Genomic DNA, 8,643 nt, shown 5'->3' with positions numbered 1-8,643 from the left:
TTAAAATGCAGGCATCATAGTAATAAAGGGTCCAATGATAAACAATCAAAACATGAACAATTAAACATGATTATCTTCATCCCTCTCTAAGTCAGCGTCACTAGAGGAAAAATTTTGAAAGCAAGAAAGTTATTTGAGTCATTTGGTCTTTTTCACACTGTTGTTTAGATGGACTACATAAAAGGATGTCATCCACATACTGCAAAAGAGCAGAGCCTGTGGTTGATTGAAGTTAATCCAGACTAGCTTTGAGGGCAGCATTGTAAATAGTGGGACTTTCACAGTACCCCTGGCATAACTGGGTAAAAGTCCAAGATCTCCCTTCAAACTAAAAAGCAAACCAAAATGGGCTATCAGGGTGCACTGGCGACAAGTCAACCACTGAGAAAAACTGTGCATCTGATGTAATTTGAGACAAAATAGTGTGTGGGTTGGGCACAGTAGGAGCATGTGGCTGAACTGCAGCATTCACCGCTTGGAGGTCCTGTACAAAACGCCATTCATCTGGCTGGCCAGCATCTTCAATCTTTTTAACAGGAAACAATGGAGTAAGCACAGGTGAATTTTCAAAAGGAACAATAACGCCTGTTTTCTGAAAAGATTGAAAAACAGGTTTAATCCCTTTAATTGCTTCAGGCTTAAAAGGGTATTGTTTTTTACATGGACAAAAGTCTGATTTAGGGGTGACAATTACTGGTTCACAGCCTTTTATCAACCCCACATCATATTTGCTCTTAGCCCAAAGATCATTGGGCACTTCAGCCAACATGGGTATCGAAGACAAATCTGTTTCAGATAAAAAACATGCTTCAAAATGTGATTCTGTGGTAGGAATTAAGTCCACAGTTCTTTGACAATGCATTGTACTCAAAAATGTTTTTTTGTATGCTGACAATCGTTCAGAAAACATCAAATTTGGATCAGCAGGTGAAACAGTCCACTCCATTTCTTTCTGACATGTAGCAACAAACTCTCCCACAACTTGTCACTGCCAGTGTGTACGTTTGGCCAAGGAAATGTGAGGGCGAGTACCACAAACATTAAAAAAATCGAAGTGCTCTGGAGTCAATAAAGTAGGCGCACATATTTTTTCACTTCTTATAGTCATTGTCAGGCCCCAAAGAAATGTGTGATGTGCAGTGCAAATCAGTAGGTTGCATGAAATCAGAAAGGGGTGAAACTAACGCTTTTGCTTCTTCCACTAGTTGTTGTGAAAAAGGAGAGCTGGGAAGTTTCCACTCATAAGCATATGTAAGTGCCGATGAATCAAACTGCACTGCTGTGAAAACTTTGTCAGGCTGTAACATAACCTTAACACCCTCTGGTGTAGAAGTTAAAATAATGCCTAATTTACACATGAGATCACAGCCCATCAGGTTAATGGGACACAACTCTGATAACAAAAATGAGTGTTTGAAGGAGAGCTCATCGGGAGTGACAACACGCAATGGGCATTGTCATTTTCTCCTTCACAACCTGGCCTGATGCAGACATACATTAAACGTGGTTTCCACTTAACTTTGGAGGACAATCAAACTCCCCTGACGTCACTACTGATGAACATAAGTTCCTATATTCTGAGAGAAATATCTTTGCTCTAGGACGGAAATAGCATGCAAAACTTTACTACGTGAATCACAGTCGGCAAGCGTTGCTTCACTACACAGAGCAGGAAAAATGTGTGAGTGTGTTTGTGCTATCACCCATTAGTGGAGGCTCCGCTGCCGCGTGACGTCCAGAACCTGCCTCCCACCCTCAGTCAGCCTTTTGCCCAATTTCATCACTTTTTAGCTGTGGACAGTCCTTCTTCCAGTGTCCAGTCTGGCCACAGTAAAAACAAATATTCGGATCATAGCTCTGGCGTGGCCCATTTCGACCTCCTCTCCCACACGTCCACGTCTTCGACTTCGGCCTCGTCCTCTGTTTACACCAACTGCGTAATACATAGTCATGGTTGCCAAATGCAGCTCCTTTTCACACTTGTCCCTTTTGGTTGTCTTACGCGTCTCAACTTGGTTCTGAGCATGGCGAGCATATCGGCGAACGTCAGCCAAACGAGGACCCTCACACCATCCCACGTAAATGTTCTTTACTTCAGTGGCGACATCTATATAATATTGTCTGGGTCCCGTTAAAACATGTATTTTTCCCATCTAATTCCTTGTTTGCTTTAAAACAAGTATTCCCCATTTTCTATCCCTTCAGTAGCCAACCAGTTTGTATGGAGTACACTGGAGCAACTTGACTCATCAGTAAAACACTGCTTTTGTTGTCACCGCAAGGCTTCCCCCGTCGGTTGTTTCACTGAGACACTACTGAGTAACTACAACTCAACACAGTTTATACACATAACATTCATATACATACTAACAAACAAACAAACAATCATTTATCGCAATTTTCTCATCTCTGTTTGAACGTACACCCAGGTAAATATTCCTGTAGTCTTCTCATACCGACTATGGACCCATTCATTGTTTAACTTCACTGTTTTGCAAATCCTAATTGAATATTACACATTGACATTGAACTTTACTGGATAAGCAGGTCTTCATTGCATTCAGCAGCCTATATGTGAGCATCTATGTGTAAGCTGTTCTTCTTTGCATTTATCAGCAGCAAGCAATTCTTCACTGCACATGCATATGTAAATAGTAAAACAATTCCAATGTGTTAGCGAAACCTTCTATATCACAGTGGTTTCTAAGGTCTATTTTAAGTTCTTTGCCATCAGTGAGATGACATTGTTTACAAAGTGTGTCTAAGTATCACTGAAGATCTTTTCAGGAATTTCAAATCTAGAAATGAGTTATTTTACGCGTGATTTTGCTACTGAGAGTGCATCTGCTTGTGCACATGGAAATATTTCAGACCATTTGGTAAAAACCTCTGTTGTCACTGAGCAGAATCGTTTCCCTTAACATTAATTTAGTTCAATGAAATCTACACAATAATGAAATAATGAAATCCAAACAAATATGTTGAAAAAGATACACTGGCTTAGGGAATTATCTTCGTTTTGGTCTTAGATTGCCCTGTGGAATGTATTTTGCACATATTTGACCTGCTAGACAAAACTTTATTCATTTATTTATTCTAAAAAAAAAAATTCAATAATTAGTAAAACCATATGCTGTAAAAACCTTGTTCATTATTGCTTCCATCCCTCCTGTTAAGACATGACATGGTGCGTGGCTCAATACTGCAGCATATTTAAACAAATTCTTTGGCAGTATGGTTTTCCTTCCGGTCATTCATACGAGTCTATTGTAGATGGCAATTGAATAACATCTAATAATGCTAAAATATTGGTAGTTTATACATTTAGCTGTGGATGTCAACATACCTGTTTTTCCAATGCTGTGTTAACACATGTACAGTTGAGAAGGCATACTGACTGTCAGTGTAAACGTTAACAACCTTTTTGTTATTTAATTTACAAGCTTCAGTTAAAGCTACCAATTCGACTGCTTGAACAGAGTAATTTTTTGGTAGTGGTTGTTTTAAGAAAACTTCAGTTTCTGTTACTACTGCAAATCCTGTAGCATTTGTGCCATCAGGGTTTTTTGCTTGACCTGTTGAATAAATATAGTTATTTCTGCATTTTCATAACGTATATCAGTTAAGTCTGGCCTGGGTAAAACACTGATGGTTATTTCTGACATGCAATCATGAGGCTTTCCATCTGTGGGGTAGGTAGCAGTGTGGATGGATTAAGTGTAGCACATCTCTCGACAACAAGGTGTGGCTGTGAAAGAAGAACTGTTATGTAGGAGAGATGTCTGGTAAAGATATTTTGTTAAGTAACCATATCACAGCCACTGCATGAGGTACCTTAAGTGTTAATGGGTGAAATAACACCATTATTGTTGATGCCTGCACTGCCAATGGCTTCTGGCCATTGATTCAAAAGTACGATCTCGTCCCTTTTTCCCCCTTTCAGTGGACACTGGCCCCTAATTACCGCAATTCAGCAGGGGGTCTTTCATTAGGAGTACTGGACTCCCCCGTGCACGGTTTCAGCTCCGACCCTGGAAAGCGGAAAAAACGTTGAGATCTGGTTTGAGGACCCAATTGTTGAGAAAAGTCTCTCAATGAGACTCAGAGTTGCTGGAGTCAGTTAATGCAAATGTTTAATCTTGCAGCAAGTTCAAGAATGTGTGTGTGTATGGGTGTATGTGTGCGAACGTGTGTGAGTTTGTGTGTGTGAGAGTTTAAAGAACCTGTTATCAACAGGCAGGTCTTAACTAGTATGGCACAGGTCCAGCCTGTCTCATCTTTTTTGGAAGGTCCAGCGCTCGGCCGTAACCCTTCTGTCTGTTTGGACTCTCACATACATTCGGTTAATCATAGAAAAACGAGAACAAAACTTTTTAGCCCCTTAAATTCATAAAACAGACATGGTGCAGTTATTTCCATTCTAGAAAATAAGAGTAATCACCACCATTCCTATAAATTCTGGATATTCTAACAATCTGAATCTTTTTTAAATGTTCGATGAAGCCCTTTGCTGTTCTGTTTAGAGACTCAGCTGATCATAAACCAAGTTTTGCTCTTGAACCAAGCTTCTAAACTCTTCACCTTTTTCATTTCTCAGTTAGTATTCACTTTAAAACTGATTAAAAGAAAAATTAAATGAATGCCTATCAACAAATGTGGGATCTAAACTCTAGTGCTTTCTCTAAAATAATTTCCTTTCTCAATTCAGAAATGTGTGTGTGTAAGTCACAACACCCGTGACACCAAAACGGCTTTCTTTTCTCTCTTTTCTCTACACTCTGCACTGTGAGCACACACACCAAATCAGAAAGGCTTTTTTCTCTCTTTTCTACATTATGGACTGTGGGGACACAAAACCGCTCTCTCTCTTTTTTTTTTGATTGTGTGCCAGGGCGTTGTCTCACGTATTAGATTATGCTTAAGATACGAATAGGTTTATCAGTCACATCAGAATCCATACATACTGATCCTCCCGTAATAAAATGGTCGGATCTTATCAAACACACTTTGTTTCTTGTGACAAGTCAGCGAAACAGCGTATACACGTCAAGACACTGAATCAAGTTTGCCACAAGAACTCATAAGTTTGGCAGTATTGCTCTGCCGTCAGCAATCATACACCCATTTTATTTTCATGAGACATGTGCAGGCACCTGTTCATCTACTGTTCTATCACTATGAATTAGTTTATCTATTATCAATAAGGATACTTCTACAACTACTATCAAAGTATGTCCGGACTTCTTATGTTGTCAGTTGCTATATATGAATAAGTGGGTTGCTACTGAAAAGCATTAAGCATGTCACACAGCCCAAACATATAACATTTCAGGACACACCACACAGTTAACAACCACAGTGAAGCGTGTCAAAGCCCAAACATGTAACATTCAACAGGACACTTACACAACACATTCAAATCAAACAGTCAGACAACATACAAGAACATATACCCCAGCCGGCATTGCTCCCTGCCTATTTTCCTACAACTCACTATGTGTGCGCACACCTTTATTCACAAACTCTTCAACTTATACTCTTTTACCGAAGCTGCTACAGCTCGATTGGCCAAATACCCTTAGATCCTATTTCGGTGAATTTGACATCTGCCTTGTATGTAACAGATTAGCGGTTTAGCAGTTTTAATTTAGTTTGAGTGAAGGAATTCATTTTATAGCAAAATCCGAAATCGTGAAGAACTCATGAAAGTAAGCTTATTCTCGGATTCCTGAAACTTTAGATTTGCTCTTTCTTTTACTGCAAAGTACAACGTTGAGCAGCACTAATGAGTTGTTTCTATTTTTGGCAGGCTTTACCTTTGCGGATGAAGCCCTTTCTGTCTGTGCAAAAGAAATCTTGTTACTGTGCAGAGTGACTTCTCTGAGTAGAGTCGCCTTACTTGTTGCGACTGTGCCGATGTTCGAAGCTGGAGTGCAAAGTTGTTGCTTGAATGGTGCTCGCTGGAGCGTGTGGTAGTGTAAAGTTATACCATTTAAAAGGGCTGAAGAGTGCTCAGTGCAGCGGGTGGGCGGAGGTGCAAAGTGACACTATGGCCATAAAAAGAACACCGCTACAAGTGCGCATTGTGCCAGGAAGGGCCCTCGGACGGGAACCAGTGGACAGTTATTGCTTCTCGGCCTTTTGGCTAAGATCAAGTGTAGTATCTGTTATTATCAGTTTAATGTCTGATATGTCCTCTATGCGAGGACTACATATTAAATGGATTTTTATCAATAGGAGTTGAAAAAGGAGCTTACTCCGTTCACTCCAAGCATCGACCCGGTACTGCAGTGCCGCTGGGAACAGTGCGCTCTCCTCTGCTCTTGTGAAAAAGCAAACAGCGGTGCAGGATGGAAGTTTCTTTTAATCTGCTGAGAAAAGAGAGTGAATGCGAAGCAGACTTTAACACGGCTCTGGGAGCGAGCCGAGTGCGGGCTAACCGGGAGAATTGCTTGAAAGAAACGCGACACCGAATGAGCAGTCAGAACAAAGCCTCAATACGGTGTTCCCGTGTTGTTTGTGGCTGCCTTGTCTTTTGCACAGAGTAAAAGACAAGGCAGCCATCGAATAGGGCCCGATTGTTCCTACTTGGTCAGCCGAGGAGCAAGGGGGGGGAGCAAGCGTCTCAACCAAGCAAAGCTCACCATGGGGAAGGTGGCTATGCCAACTAGCCTGATGCCCTGCTCCCGCAGTGATGGATAATCGTACACTGGTTTCTCTTCATAATGTACAAGTCTTTCGCCTTTTACTAAAGACTCCCGTGGAGAGCAGCACTAATGAATTGTTCCTATTTTTGGCAGGCTTTACCTTTGCGGGTGAAGCCCTTTCTGTCTGTGCAAAAGAAATCTTGTTACTGTGCAGAGTGACTTCTCTGAGTAGAGTCGCCTTACTTGTTGCGACTGTGCCGATGTTGCTTGAATGGTGCTCGCTGGAGCGTGCGGTAGTGTAAAGTTATACCATTTAAAAGGGTTGAAGAGTGCTCAGTGCAGCGGGTGGGCGGAGGTGCAAAGTGACACTATGGCCATAAAAAGAACACCGCTACAAGTGCGCATTGTGCCAGGAAGGGCCCTCGGACGTGAACCAGTGGACAGTTATCGCTTCTCGGCCTTTTGGCTAAGATCAAGTGTAGTATCTGTTCTTATCAGTTTAATGTCTGATATGTCCTCTATGCGAGGACTACATATTAAATGGACTTTTATCAATAGGAGTTGAAAAAGGAGCTTGCTCCGTTCACTCCAAGCATCGACCCGGTACTGCAGTGCCGCTGGGAACGGTGCGCTCTCCTCTGCTCTTGTGAAAAAGCAAGCAGCGGTGCAGGATGGAAGTTTCAGGGAGCCTAAGATGAAACTTTCTTTTAATCTGCTGAGAAAAGAGAGTGAATGCGAAGCAGACTTTAACACGGCTCTGGGAGCGAGCCGAGTGCGGGCTAACCGGGAGAATTGCTTGAAAGAAACGCGACACCGAATGAGCAGTCAGAACAAAGCCTCAATACGGTGTTCCCGTGTTGTTTGTGGCTGCCTTGTCTTTGGCACAGAGTAAAAGACAAGGCAGCCATCGAATAGGGCCCGATTGTTCCTACTTGGTCAGCCGAGGAGCAAGGGGGGGGAGCAAGCGTCTCAACCAAGCAAAGCTCACCATGGGGAAGGTGGCTATGCCAACTAGCCTGATGCCCTGCTCCCGCAGTGATGGATAATCGTACTCTGGTTTCTCTTCATAACGTACAAGTCCTTCGCCTTTTACTAAAGACTTCTGTGGAGAGCAGCACTAATGAATTGTTTCTATTTTTGGCAGGCTTTACCTTTGGGGGTGAAGCCCTTTCTGTCTGTGCAAAAGAAATCTTGTTACTGTGCAGAGTGACTTCTCTGAGGAGAGTCGCCTTACTTGTTGCGACTGTGCCGATGTTGCTTGAATGGTGCTCGCTGGAGCGTGCGGTAGTGTAAAGTTATACCATTTAAAAGGGTTGAAGAGTGCTCAGTGCAGCGGGTGGGCGGAGGTGCAAAGTGACACTATGGCCATAAAAAGAACACCGCTACAAGTGCGCATTGTGCCAGGAAGGGCCCTCGGACGTGAACCAGTGGACAGTTATCGCTTCTCGGCCTTTTGGCTAAGATCAAGTGTAGTATCTGTTCTTATCAGTTTAATGTCTGATATGTCCTCTATGCGAGGACTACATATTAAATGGACTTTTATCAATAGGAGTTGAAAAAGGAGCTTGCTCCGTTCACTCCAAGCATCGACCCGGTACTGCAGTGCCGCTGGGAACGGTGCGCTCTCCTCTGCTCTTGTGAAAAAGCAAGCAGCGGTGCAGGATGGAAGTTTCAGGGAGCCTAAGATGAAACTTTCTTTTAATCTGCTGAGAAAAGAGAGTGAATGCGAAGCAGACTTTAACACGGCTCTGGGAGCGAGCCGAGTGCGGGCTAACCGGGAGAATTGCTTGAAAGAAACGCGACACCGAATGAGCAGTCAGAACAAAGCCTCAATACGGTGTTCCCGTGTTGTTTGTGGCTGCCTTGTCTTTGGCACAGAGTAAAAGACAAGGCAGCCATCGAATAGGGCCCGATTGTTCCTACTTGGTCAGCCGAGGAGCAAGGGGGGGGAGCAAGCGTCTCAACCAAGCAAAGCTCACCATGGGGAAGGTGGCTA

The 8,643-nt window shown here is 42.8% G+C and overlaps 5 non-coding genes across 5 annotated transcripts; all 5 read left to right on the top strand.

Annotated features, from left to right (window-relative positions):
- Positions 1–6,125: 6,125 nt before the first annotated feature.
- On the top strand, positions 6,126–6,316 carry LOC140306108 (U2 spliceosomal RNA). Its single transcript, XR_011915468.1, has one exon. It is a non-coding gene; the product is annotated as a U2 spliceosomal RNA (small nuclear RNA).
- A 388-nt stretch (positions 6,317–6,704) lies between these two features.
- LOC140306360 (U5 spliceosomal RNA) lies at positions 6,705–6,818 on the top strand. Its single transcript, XR_011915676.1, has one exon. It is a non-coding gene; the product is annotated as a U5 spliceosomal RNA (small nuclear RNA).
- Positions 6,819–7,093: 275 nt separating this feature from the next.
- Positions 7,094–7,284, top strand: LOC140306040 (U2 spliceosomal RNA). The gene has a single exon (XR_011915405.1). It is a non-coding gene; the product is annotated as a U2 spliceosomal RNA (small nuclear RNA).
- Positions 7,285–7,695: 411 nt separating this feature from the next.
- Positions 7,696–7,809, top strand: LOC140306329 (U5 spliceosomal RNA). The gene has a single exon (XR_011915647.1). It is a non-coding gene; the product is annotated as a U5 spliceosomal RNA (small nuclear RNA).
- A 275-nt stretch (positions 7,810–8,084) lies between these two features.
- On the top strand, positions 8,085–8,275 carry LOC140306039 (U2 spliceosomal RNA). Its single transcript, XR_011915404.1, has one exon. It is a non-coding gene; the product is annotated as a U2 spliceosomal RNA (small nuclear RNA).
- The last annotated feature ends 368 nt before the right edge of the window (positions 8,276–8,643 follow it).

Source organism: Leuresthes tenuis, unplaced genomic scaffold, assembly GCF_036924035.1.
Source record: "Leuresthes tenuis unplaced genomic scaffold, fLeuTen1.0.hap1 SCAF_4, whole genome shotgun sequence".
NCBI lineage: Eukaryota > Metazoa > Chordata > Actinopteri > Atheriniformes > Atherinopsidae > Leuresthes > Leuresthes tenuis.
The sequence above is the reverse complement of the archived record's forward strand: the minus strand, read 5'-3'. Positions and strand labels throughout refer to the sequence as shown.